Source organism: Alligator sinensis, unplaced genomic scaffold (genome assembly GCF_000455745.1).
Source record: "Alligator sinensis unplaced genomic scaffold, ASM45574v1 scaffold1585_1, whole genome shotgun sequence".
In the NCBI taxonomy this organism is placed as follows: domain Eukaryota; kingdom Metazoa; phylum Chordata; order Crocodylia; family Alligatoridae; genus Alligator; species Alligator sinensis.
Window position 1 is genome coordinate 101,213 of NW_005843295.1, and position 13,016 is coordinate 114,228.

The 13,016-nt window shown below is 39.3% G+C and overlaps 1 gene segment (V, D, J or C); it reads right to left on the bottom strand.

Moving 5' to 3' along the window:
* The window catches only part of LOC102384658, a 98,806-nt gene that overhangs the window by 44,570 nt on the left and 41,220 nt on the right, over positions 1 to 13,016 (bottom strand).

Consider the following 13,016-nt stretch of genomic DNA (forward strand, 5'->3'; position numbering starts at 1 on the left):
TCTACCATGGAGTAGGAAGGGAACTGGATTACGCTTACTTGGCAGCACAAGAAGCCTTGTCCCACTTCCAAATGTTGTTCTGTCATTGTAGTTCACACAGTAGTTCTGAGCCCAACAAAAACTTCAGTTCATCTACAAGCCTTTCTAGAGAAAGACTTCACAGATATGTCAAGATATTTTCCTCTAGTGCCCTTGGTCTAGGTCTAACACACTTCCATCACTAGAGGCTGTGAGTTCAAATACCTTGGAAAGGGAGGGGGTCTTTGGGGCATGGAGTGAAAAATAATTTTTATTAATAAATGCAAGAGGCAAGAATTCTTGTGGGTGTTATTCCAGCTGCATGGTTGGGGCAGATAGAGACAAGCTTTTGGGTATCACAGTAACCTTCCTCAGAACAAAAGCTTGTGCAAAAGCAAGATTGCTTTGTTCCCTGCTACTTAGCTCTGTCATTGCCCTGATAAAAGATACCATTCATAAGAATTCTTGCCTTGCACATATTTCCTGGACCATCACAGCGATGTCACCTCAACACTTTCATTAATAAAGACAGCCTGGAAGCTGGGAACATTCTCACCTATTAGAGCAATGAGGTTTTGTAATGGCCTTTCATCAAAACAGTGAGGGTAAAAATCCTAGTTACTTTAATATGGGTTTCCACTGGTTTATGACAGACTGCAATAGGGTTTATTTTAATAGCAGGGGCCAAAAGGGTCCCAGCTTGTCCTATATTGTTATCTTTTTGCCTATTATGGATAGTGATCCTTACACTGGGGATTAATTTAGTAGCTGGTGAAAGTCATGATAGTTTAATTGAGGTACAAGAAGTCATAAGTTAAAGACAGGCACTCAGAGTCAGCTCTAGGAGGGAAGAGGAGTTTAGTGGTTACTCAGATAGTTTGAAATGTTTCTTTTCTCTGTTTAAGTTAATTAAGCACAAAAAACACACTCTGCCCTTCTTTGTAAGTGTGCTGCGAGATCTTTTTAAGGATGCTGTGCAATATTAGCGCAGTTAGGAATGCAAACGCCTGCACATGAATCACAAGATAAACCCAGAGTTTTCAAACAGAGATCCAAAGGGTCAAGAACATTTTGACCTGATGTGGTCTGACTTCTTTGCAACAGAATTGTTCTATTCTTTTTTCATCTTCAAAAAATGAATGCTATTTTCCAAGGAAGGTCTTGCACCTAACAAGGTGTGTCTTTAGTCTGAAAATGTTGAAAATTACTATTCTAAGGATTTTCAAGGAGAGGTTGTATACTGTACTTGTGAGTCAAACTTCTGACCTGCTCACACTGCCTGTCCTAGGCACCCAATTAAAAAAATACAACAAACCATCAGTTCAGTCCACTCCTTAGAAATGAAATGCACTTATTTAAAATGGTTCTCTCTTGCACTACAAAAAGCCACTTACTTGGCCTCACGACCAATCCTGTTCCTTTCCCAAATGTCACCTTATCGTTGCCCAGATTCACACAGTAATTTGCACCACAGCAAAAATACCGGCTGCCCTTAGAACCTGTGAAAGCACCCTGAGAATGGTTTCTAGATTTTCCTTACCAGCCTTATATTTTTAAAATCAAAATTATTGTTTTTGAAAGGTTTCTGGGGCCAGGTCGGCAACTGGCTTGACATGGATGGAACTATGTTGGTTTACGGTATGTGAGGACTTGCTCATTTTTCATCTGAAATAAAAGTCATTTCTGGAAGCAATGCAAGATATTGTTTAGACCAAGAACTCATCAGGAGTCAAGACTGGACATTTGTTAGGAAGATTAAAACAATCCAGAGTTACAAAAGACAGAAGAGAGGTACAGATGGGATGCAGAACCTCCCCAGACTAAATAGGGTGGGATTTTGATACTAATAGGCAGAACTGTGGGGAAAAAAATACCCAGAAAACTATAACAATCTCACTTAAAACATCTCTATTGCTCAACTGGGGCAAATTAGGAACACGGGAATGAGAGGGACTCCTTGTTCGTTGAGTCTAGCCGGCTGCTATCATGGGCAATAGTATTATATGGTCTTGCTAATAAATTTAAAATCAGGCTCCCTTCTTTTTGTTAAGCCAGAGATCAAAGCAATTGAACAAGATGATCCTTAGGGATAGATCATCAAAATAAGATCAGTGCTACACAACTTTATGAGATGGTCCAAATGCCTCAGAGAGACTGGGGAACTTGTGTGAAAACAGTGGGTTATCTCAGATAATCACCTCAAAATGTCATCATCTTTAGGAAATCTCGTTTCTATTTGTTCATCAAATACTGAATGAAAGGGGGAAAAAAAATCACTCACTGGGTTTTATCAGAAGTTGAGTTCCATGTCCAAAGATCAGTTTGCCTGCAGTATTACTTACACAGTGCTTATTCTCTTAGCAAAAACTGAGATTTCTCACCTAGCACCAAAACTATTGTTTCCTCCAATAATCAACCTTAACTGTGTTTTTGAGAGCAGGTCAAAAACTGTCCTTTGTTTCCATGGGAAATTTTAGGGAGGGAAACAGAACAATTTCCCCAAACTTCTTCCATTTTTTTCCAGATTTATATGGGAAAAAATTAAATCATTCAGATTTCAAACATTATTTTCCATTTTTCAAACACCAAATCTAGTAGGCAAACTAGTTGAGAGGTTTACAAAAATATTTAGGTTTCTGTATTTTTCATTTTGATAGAGCAAAATAAAAAATGTTGTGTAAAGAGTTTCATTTTGGTCAAAACATAGAACTGTTTGAAAAAATGGATTTAATTGAAAACCTTTTTACTTAACATTTTTTCTTTTTTTTTCAAATTCACCTTCAGTACTGTATATTGTATTGAAATGAGAGGTGACAGCATTTTATGATGCTAACACTAAGGAGCACTAGCCATGAACCAGAAGCCCATTTTGGAAGATGGGATACAAACACGGAAGAGAAAGGAGACACTTTCCCCAAAGAGTTTCCTATCTAAATATAAGCCAAGAAACATAAGGATACAGAAAGAGGAGCAACTGGATACAACTGAGCCACATCTAATCCCCCTTACAGAATATGGCTAATGGATTCCTGGTTCCTTTATTCAAATCAAAGTGACTTTTTCAAATCCATCATACTGTTCAACTACCATCCTCTCCCTGGAAGGAGTATCAAGAAAAGGCTTATGCTTCATGTAAGAGTCACTTCAACCCTCAACTAATATTCAGGTGTTTCACGCTGGTCATCAAGACACAGATTTGAATCAAGTCCACCTTGATGACCGTTCCTGGAGGACAAATGATATTCCTAACAAAGTATGGTTAATATAATGAAAAGACAAGGAAGTCAACTTACTTGGAAGGATGACCAGTCTTGTTCCGCTTCCAAATGTTATTTTACCATACCCGCCTGTAATCACACAGTGTTTCCTGCCTTGGCAAAAAGCTATCTTTCACTAAGAGAAAGGGGTATATCTTATAACAGAAATTATTGAAGGAAAGTATGGGATTTTCAAAGGAATACCGGAGAATTCAGGAGGAGTTACTAGTGTTGATCCCTCAGGGTCCTTTGATGAACATACCGTGTATTTTGGGGGCAAAAAGTTCTGATCCAAGTTGTACAAAGGATTACAGAGCTCTGTTGATTTCAATGGAGTGACTGCCATTTATTCAGAATTTTTTTCTCCCCTACAAAAAATGAATCTATTCAAAACCTCTTATGTACCTTAGGAAATCTCACCCTTCCTAGCTCTGGGTGTCGGCTCTCCTGCCAGTAGGGATTCTCACACACTTTGTCCATTGACTCTGCAGGCTCCTCGAGGAGCTGCTCCTAATTTGTTCCCACACTACAGCTTGGCCCCAGTTCCCCCTTGGTATGCAATAAGAAGGAATGGCATCCTAGGAGAAGTGGAAGAAATCCTGAAATGCCAGAAATAGAGGAGCGGATCTGGTTACTGGCCAATGCTGCACAACAGGGAACAATTCTGCTCTTCTCAGAGGGAAGACTGGAATGTAAGCCAGGCAGGAACCTCCGGAGTTGACAACTCCAGTGTCTGGCTTTTGAAGCCAAGCACATCATATAGTTTCATAGTTTCATAGTTGTTAGGGGCTGGAAGGGACCTTACAGATCCTCGGGTCCATCTCCCTTGCACTTAGGCAGGAAAGACCGCTGGGATCAGATGCCTCCCAAGACGCCTCCATATACTGCCTCCAAAAATGACCTAAGCTCCATCTTAACATAAGCTGAAAGATGACTTTGCTGCTTAGCTCCTGTCATTCTGTTCCCACCAATAATTGAAGTTTGGCTATTAGGTTCTGTGTCAAACAAAACCACTTACTTGGTAGCACAAGAAGCTTGGTGCCATCTCCAAAGATCATCTTACCAATGCCACCTCCAGTGTTCACACAGCAACACACAGCCTTACAATAACCACGTGAAAGACACAGAACATTTTTCTTCTAATGACTATCACACAAAATTGTTATAGTTACAGAGGAATTTAAATTTTAGGGCCAGGATTCCATGATCATGTAGAACAATGTCATTCCATTGTGGTCCCCAGAGCTGAAGATCCAGTCATCAGATTGGACAATGACATTTGGGTAAACCAGATGTGCACAGCAGTGAGAACTAGAGATACAACAACGGGGAAGACACTAAGCTATGAACAGGGACAACAAAAAAGGCTAGGCTATATTCATGGTTGGGTTGTGACTGTTTTGATGCACTAATACAAAAGTTAATGATTGCAAATAAAGAGGTAAAAGAAAGACATTTTCCATCAAAATGCAAATGAATATATTTACCCCATCTCTTCTATATCTTCTGCTCTACTCCCATCTCTTTTCTGACTTCCCTTCTCACTGCTTCTCTTAGAGAATTCTGCTCTCAGGTTAATGAGACAAAGGAGCATGAGGGATTTTTATTTTTTAAAGGGAATAAATGGTGTTCAATACCCAATCCTCACTGATTTTCTAAGACACTAGCTGTTAACTGCCTTCAATGCTTTTGAAATGTCAGAGATCCTTCCTTCATACTCAGCTTTAAAACATGCTTTTCCTAGATTCCTAGTAAAGCTTGAAGCCCAGTTGCTCATACTGATAAAACCCATAGCAAAAACTCACCCCCAAACCTAATTCATACTGATAATTCAATGCTGATGAAGGATTTTCATGCCTATTGACACACAAGTTTTCAAATCCCTTTCATGGGCAATGGAGTACTTGGGTATTGGTACCTACCAGGCTGCACTGCCAGTTCTGTCCCACCACCAAGCCACAGTAATGCATTCAATAACCAAAACTCTGTTCATATGCCACCATTTTATAACTTTCTCTGGTAATATGCAAAATTATCTAAAATTGTTCTTGTTATCTAGCTAGGAATCTACAGATATAGTCACTGAGATTTAGTTACATATCTCCCCTTGCTGTTTATCCCTCCATATATCCCTGTCTCCGGTGCCAATGTATGAGATGGCAGTTAATAATTCTTAATCCATATTAGATAGATTATTTTGTTCAAACTCTATCAGCACCACTTACTGGGTCTTACAGACAGTTTGGTTTCCTTTCCAAAGATAACCTTAGCAGTGCTTCCTCCATAATTTCCACAGCATTTTATAGCCTTGCAATAACCACAGACAGAAGAAGGAGAACCTTTCCCTTGATCTAAGGTCTCCCTCTGTCTCTGTCCTTGAACAGATGAGCAGATACTTGGATTTTCTCCTTGTTTTACCTTTGTAAGAAGACACAGACCTTATGGATTGCTTATGATCCCTAATAAAACTGAGTTCCTGCCATTTCCCCAACCAGCTCTTCGTCCAGATGGATTAATGATAGCTATTCTTTTAGAACTGCCATAATAATACAACTAAATTAATATGTACTGAATGATCTATTTACAGGTCTAGGAAGTCAATTCGTATGTTATCTGAGATTCCCTGGTCTTTTTAGTCAATAATGTTGTATTATGAAAATTAAACATCAGGCCACTTACTGGGGTTCACAGACACCTTGGTTCCCTTTCCAAAGATGAGCTGGTATCCTCCTGTATTGCCACAGCAGTCTATACCTTTACAAGAACCATTTCAACCCTTGGCTGCATTCCACAAAAGGATGAAAGAGCTAATTGAATACCTTACATTATGGTACTTTCCCTCCAGATAACATTAAGTGTAGGTTTCTATACAAACAAGACACACATACCAAAATGATTATCAACATAATCCTATTAACAGAATGGAGCGAATTAACATGTATAACATGCACAATGCAAAAGGCTCTCTCACTTCCCTCCATGCAATAAGGACAGCAATGGTACATTTAACTCTAGAAGACTGTTAGTTTATAATAGTGGTTATCAACTTAAGGCACCCCTCGGAAAATGCCAGCTCTTAGTTTTCACTCAAAGTATGCCAGGGTGCTGTGGCATCTTGGTTGAGAAGCAGTGGGCTATAAGGTGAACCTCTAACTTGCCTTCTATCTGACCTCAGACTAATATAGCGAACTACCCCTCTCTAGAAGACTTTGTGAGAACAATTCAGTTGTACAAGTTTTCCTAGAATCAAGATAAAATAAAAATAGAAATAAAAAGAACCAAATCGAACCAAGGCAAGCCCAAAGCAAGTTTTTTTTTCCTATGAGAAACTGAGAAAATATTAAGGGTCTGTAGCTGTTGAAAAATACTCTTCACACTAAATTCCCTGACTTTTGGCAGTATGTCAGATAAGAAAGGAGGTGAAACTTTGAAGGAGAAACATATTAATACCTAGGCTGACTCCTCTCTAGAACTGCTCAGTCACAGTGGCCTCAGGAAGAATTTACTGCGGGGTGGACTTTTATTAGGAAGCCCTTCTACAGCCTCACTTCAGTTAGTCCCTGGTCCATACCTCTAAACTGGAAAGTTTATATCCCTGATGGTGTCACTGGGAGACACCCAAGTGATTTACCCACCTAATGTCCATTAAGTGGAACCTCAGCAACTAAGTTACTTAGGCACTTTTTAAAAATCCCACTCCATTTGTAGCATCAGAGGAAATTTTCTAAAGCTGCTAAAGAACTTAAAAGCAAAAACCTTTGTGTGCCAATGACTTGTTCCTAAATCTCATAGGTTATTTTATTCATCTCCCACAATAAATCTCCCAGTTTCTTTAAACACACACAGACACAGACACACACTCTAGCTTCTTTCTTAACCTTAATAAGATCTTAATGGGCAAGAGGCTGCCACTGTACATTGTATTTTATTATTTTTAAAACCACTACCTCTTGATTTCATGATCCTTCTTTCATGATTAGACACCGTAAAGAACATCTCTGATATCTCCTAGGATTTACTTTCAGCCTGGCCCCAGTTCTGAAGATATGTTAGTCACCAATAGCTTTCACGGTAATAAAACCATGACAATATCATCATTACCAATTCCCTAAACCATCGACACCTGTAGAGATTTTGGCTTTATTAGTATAACCACTGTCTTAAGTCAACTACTGCATCACTCTGTAAGTAGTCTCTCCCCTCTAAGATGAAATACATGGAGGTGTAACTCATAAATCTCCCCCAGGCTCTCATTTAAGATAAGAAAGCCTATTTACAGGCTAACTGTACAGTGAGGAAGACTCTCTTCTGGTATAAACCAGTGCAAAACTCGTGTCTGTAGAAGGGCTCCCCATGGCTAAGGGGGATGGAAAATCTGACCCCCCACCACGTTGTTACGGAGATGGAAGCTATTTGCATCAGTTTGTACCTGGATACAACATCAATCTTGTGCCTTTACCAAAGGTGAGTTTCCTGGTATCTCCAGAAGCCACACCGTGACAAACCCAGTGTCAAAAACTCCAAGGCTGAGATTCTCAAAGGACCTTTATGACAGCAGAAGGACATATTTTTAAAAGTCAGAAGGAAACGTTAACATTTCCCAGAGCAACTGAGTGGAGGCGAGATTCTCATGCCTAATGCCTTTTAAGCTTCTGTTCAATTGATTTTTAATTCTACTAGATCTAGTCCTATAAACCAAGGGAATAAACTGATCAATGCAAAAGTAAAACAAGGATCAAATCCAAGCATCTGTTCATAGAAGTACATATTCATGTCTCCATCTTGGCTACTTGCATGTCTGGACAATCAATTTAGTGCCAGATCCAAAAGTTCCAGGGATCTTGGCTGTAGCCTTATTGGTCTACGTACAAAGGCTGACAAACTCATAGATTCATAGATGTTAGGGTCGGAAGGGACCTCAATAGATCATCGAGTCCGACCCCCAGATCATCGAGTCCAACCCCCAAACTCTTTGAGTAGAGGCGATATCTTTTATTAGACCAACTAAATAGTTGCAGAAAACCCTGTTCTTCTGAAAGCTTGCAAAGAACAACTTTTTTGCAACTATTTAGTTGTTCTAATAAAAGATATCACCTCTACCCTAAAAGATCCAAAAGTTAGCTTTTCTTCCCCTCTAAGCACACATAAAGAGCCAGAAAAAATACTCCCATCTTCTCTAGCAGTGCAACCTTCCTTAATGGGAGTGTACAAGTCTGCAGGCAAGCAGGATCCTGCTTATTTAATTCCAGGTAGCTGCTCATCACACTGGCTTGGAATCGGACCCCTAGACCTCGGTGGCATAGAACTGGATTCAGTGAATCGGGGGTCTGGCCTACTGGTGCCATTTGAACTAGCTAGGATCTGGTCCACAAAACTAAACAAAACACCCATCAATGCCAGGTAGCTAGGCTCTTTCTGGATCATAAAGGTTGAAGGTACCTACTGGGTTCTACCAGAAGCTTGGTTCCTCTTCCAAAGGTGAGTTGGTATGTATTTCCTGAATACACACTGTGAACCATCACCTTGCAAAAAAGGGTCTTGGCTGAATCACTTGATAGACATCCTAGAGTCTCATCCTTGACTTACTGTAGACACTATCCAATTAGGAATGGAAAACACCTGAGAGAATACCCATCTTATTCCACCGTCCCATCACCCTATGATTAGAGAGAGACTCTTTATCCTCTTGCAATATTTAAGCATATTAAATGGTCTTGTAATTTCTAACCATACCCAGGCAACTCCAGACTACTTTCAGCTGCTCCTGTCTAGGTAAAATAGTACCCCCAGACCCATATTACAGACAGGGAACTGGGGCATAGAGGTGGAATAGAGTCTGTTCTCACCCCATGAAATTAAGCGCCATGGCTATGGTTGTAGAAAGAGACTAAGGAACTGATTCCATATCTATAACCCTTATCCACAGCTTTAAGCCACTAGAGGAACAATAGAAGAAAAAATTCAAAGCTATGTCTTGTTAAGTCCCAGACAGCTACAGGATCTGCGCAGGAAAGCATGCATATTGAAACACCCTTCCTGTCCCAGGGGTCAATGCAACACTGAGATCAGGAGCTCTCAGACAGAGGTCTGCTCCTCAGATTAGCTAGCCAGGTGCTCATGTATTACCTCTACTGCACAGTTATTTTTATATGGCCAAGATTTATGATTTCTTGCTGGTCAACATTGTTCCTGATAAATTTAAAGCATGTGAAATTCTCAGAGAACAACTCAATGTATATTTTAATGGTGATGATGACAAATACCCATCCAGAGCTTCCTCCCAACACACATTTCCCCACTTCAGGACTCACTTGGATATACGGTGAGGATAGTCCCACTACCAAATGTGATCTTGCCACCATATCCTGTATTAACACTGTCACAGCAACCTTTACAAAAAACATTTATACAACATGCTGACTGCTGTCTTTGAACCGAGATACACAGCAACAAATACCATCTGCTGTTGTCTCTTCATGCCCTAGAAATGTTAAGCTGAATCTTTGATCCTAGGAAGGTTAATGGCAAAACTTTCTGTCGACTTCAATAGAGACAAGATAGCATTACAGTAGAGAGCTGATTATCAATTTACTGGAAGATTTTGTTTTAACAAAATCATCAGGCTATAGTTGGGTTTTTGCCTTGAGATTAAAAAAAAAAAAAAAAAGGGTACCATACATTTATTTCTTCTTGGTTTTTATTATTTGCTGTATGGTACAGTAATTAAACTTTTCAGTACTTCACACTATGGTGTTCGGTTATCCAGAAAATGCAATTGTCACGCAACTCATGCTAATTATTCTGGAGTACACATCTCTATTTAAAAGACACTGATGGGTGCATAGGAGTTGTTTTCAAGAGGGATTTGAATGAAATACATTTCTACTGCAAAAAAAAAAAATCCAAATGAAGGGAAAACACTTACTTGGCTTAACAGACAATTTGGTCCCAGAGCCAAAGGTGAGTGCATAGTTCCCAGTATATACACAGTGTTTCCTTCCATACCAAAAACCTTGTCAATTCCTTTAAAAAAAATGAGTACCAAAAGCCTAGCAACATGATGCTAAACACATCTGGGAACTTCATGAGCATTTATCTACCAGACTGACGGGCATCAACAGAGCAAGAGTTATCAGGGGCTCAGAGACCAGTGAGGGTGTAGGGTAGGATTGAAGGGCAAGGGACACTGGACTGGACAACAGAATTGCACAGATACGGTGGGAATTGATTTAAGGTAGAGTCTGAGACTTCTTTGTGTGGCTCTTTCTACATTCAGAATGATGCAATCTAACCCAAACTCTTTTCCTCTCTCCTTTTTCCTGACTACAAATTTCAGGCTAAAGAAACCAACCGACCAACCACAAACTTTGAGACAATACATAAAACCTAAAGCCCAATCTTCAGTCAGAAAAGCAGATTTACCATACGTTCAAGGAAGAATGAAAAGAAGCTATGCTTACTGGGCAGCACAAGAAGTCTGGTTCCACTTCCAAATGTCACCTTGTAATCATTGTTCACACAGTGGTTTTCAGCCCAACAAAAACTTGATCTCACCTACCACCCTCTTGTAGGCAAATTCTACATAGAAATACCAGCATGGGAGATTTTTTTTTCATGTAATGAAAAGTGGGATTTACTGACAACAAGTTATTGTTTAGATTCAGAACTGTGTAGGGGTCTGTTTTAAAAGAGTATGAGAAGCAGCCAGATGGCTACCCTAGAGAGAAGTATAAGTGGGCTTCACAACCATCTTTGAACATTTTGATGGTATGGCTTTAGATATTAAAGGGAACTGACCGTTTGAAAAACCCTAGAAAACTCTGAGAATCCCACTCATGACGTGTCCATCAGTCAACTGGGTCTAATTTAAAAGATAGGATTGGAGGGGATCTCATGTTTCAGTTTAATCTAGTTGACCAGTTCCCTAGTATCACAGAAAATCATATCGTATCATATCATATATCATATCATATCATATATCATAACATATCATATCCCCTGTTAAGAAATTTCTTGGGCTTCATCTTCTGGCTTATATTTCACACATGGCTCAACTAACTCTTCATAACAGTCCTTAAATTCTATGTGCATCGAGCACAAAGCACCATCAGTACTGCCTCTTTCAGAGATTATTCAATGTATCCTGTTGCTTTCATGCCAAATCTTTACTCTTCCAGAGGTGTTTGGAAAACCACAGAAACTATGTTTCTGTTAACATTTCAAATACTGAAATGAAGAGACAACCCATTGTTCAGGCTATTAATTAATAACATGAATTATGTTATTAATAATAATAGTGATGATGATGGTGGTGGTGTGAATATTATTATTATTCACATTTTCCCATGAAAGAACTTGTAAGAAATTTCTCATTTGTAGTATTATTTGCTTCAGTAAACATGCATCTTAACTATATGTTCTGTTTAGAGAGCAGATCAAAGTGTACTTGCTATTTTCTGCAGGAAATTTAAAGAGAAAAATCATTTTTCACAAAATCCCCCTTTGTTTTAGGTTCTATTTTGAAAATTATTTAACTAAGAGTTTTACTTTCAAAAACCTGTTTCTCATTCTGAAAAAAAACCATGCATAAACTTTGGTATACTAAAAAAGTAAGTTTTTTATAATTCCATGTTTCCAGCAGGAGAAATTTCTAGCAAAGGAAATTAGGCTGGAGCGTAGGAGGGACCTTCTTATTCTGAGGGTGATCAGGCAACTTCTTTAAGAACAGGCTGCCCAAAGAAGTTGTGGAGTCCCCATCCTTGGAAACTTTCAGAAGAGGGGCAGACAAGCAAGGTAGGCTGGGATGGTTTAGTCAGGAGTGATCCTGCTTTGAGCAGAGGGCTGGACTAGACCTTATGAAATCCCTTCCAGCCATACTTTCCTATGATTTCCTATGTTCCTATATTTTTCATGTTGAAAAAAGTAGAATATCTTGACAAAGAAAAAGAGTTCTGAACAAAAAGCATTATTTTGATCAAGAGGCCTATTTTAATTATAAATTGGACGTAAGCATATACAGTTTTACCAGGTCCATTTTTTTTGTTGGTTTCTTGTTTTCTTGTGCTTCCTCACTAGCTTGAAAAGAAATGAGGGATGATAATACTATTAGTAGTAGCACTTAGCAACAACCATGGACTAGAAGCCCATTGTGGAAACTGATGTATAAAAAATGCAAAAGGTGATATCCCCTCCCCTAAAGACATTTCAGTCTAAATGTAAGATGCTGGAGAGGTGGATGCAGATAGACAGATGGGAGAAAACAATATGGAGCAACCCAATGGAAACAAGAAACCACATTCAAATCCCAATAAAGGGTATTGCTAACTGATTCCTATCCAAATGGCATAGATGTATTTAAATAGATCTCTCACAGAGTGCTCCCTGCTTCTGCCAGCCAAGAATACAAGGTTTATGCTTCACATAAATGTTTGTATAGGCCCTTAAGTAAACCTGGAGTGCCTCTTAACTGTTGTGGTCATCCACAGTGCACCAAAGGACTTATGTACTCCTGCACTGACCATCCTTTGAGGAATAATAGTGAAGACAGAACAGTGTTGTAAGACAAGTGGGGCAAAACTTACTTGGAATGACTAACAGTTGCGTTCCATTTCCAAACGTCAGCTTATTGCTGCCACTTGTAATCACACAGTGTTTCCTGCCATAACAAAAAATCTATCTACTGCTGAAAGAAAGGGAGCACTGCCATGTGATAAATGGTAAAGGAGAAAAGCCTGGCTGAGA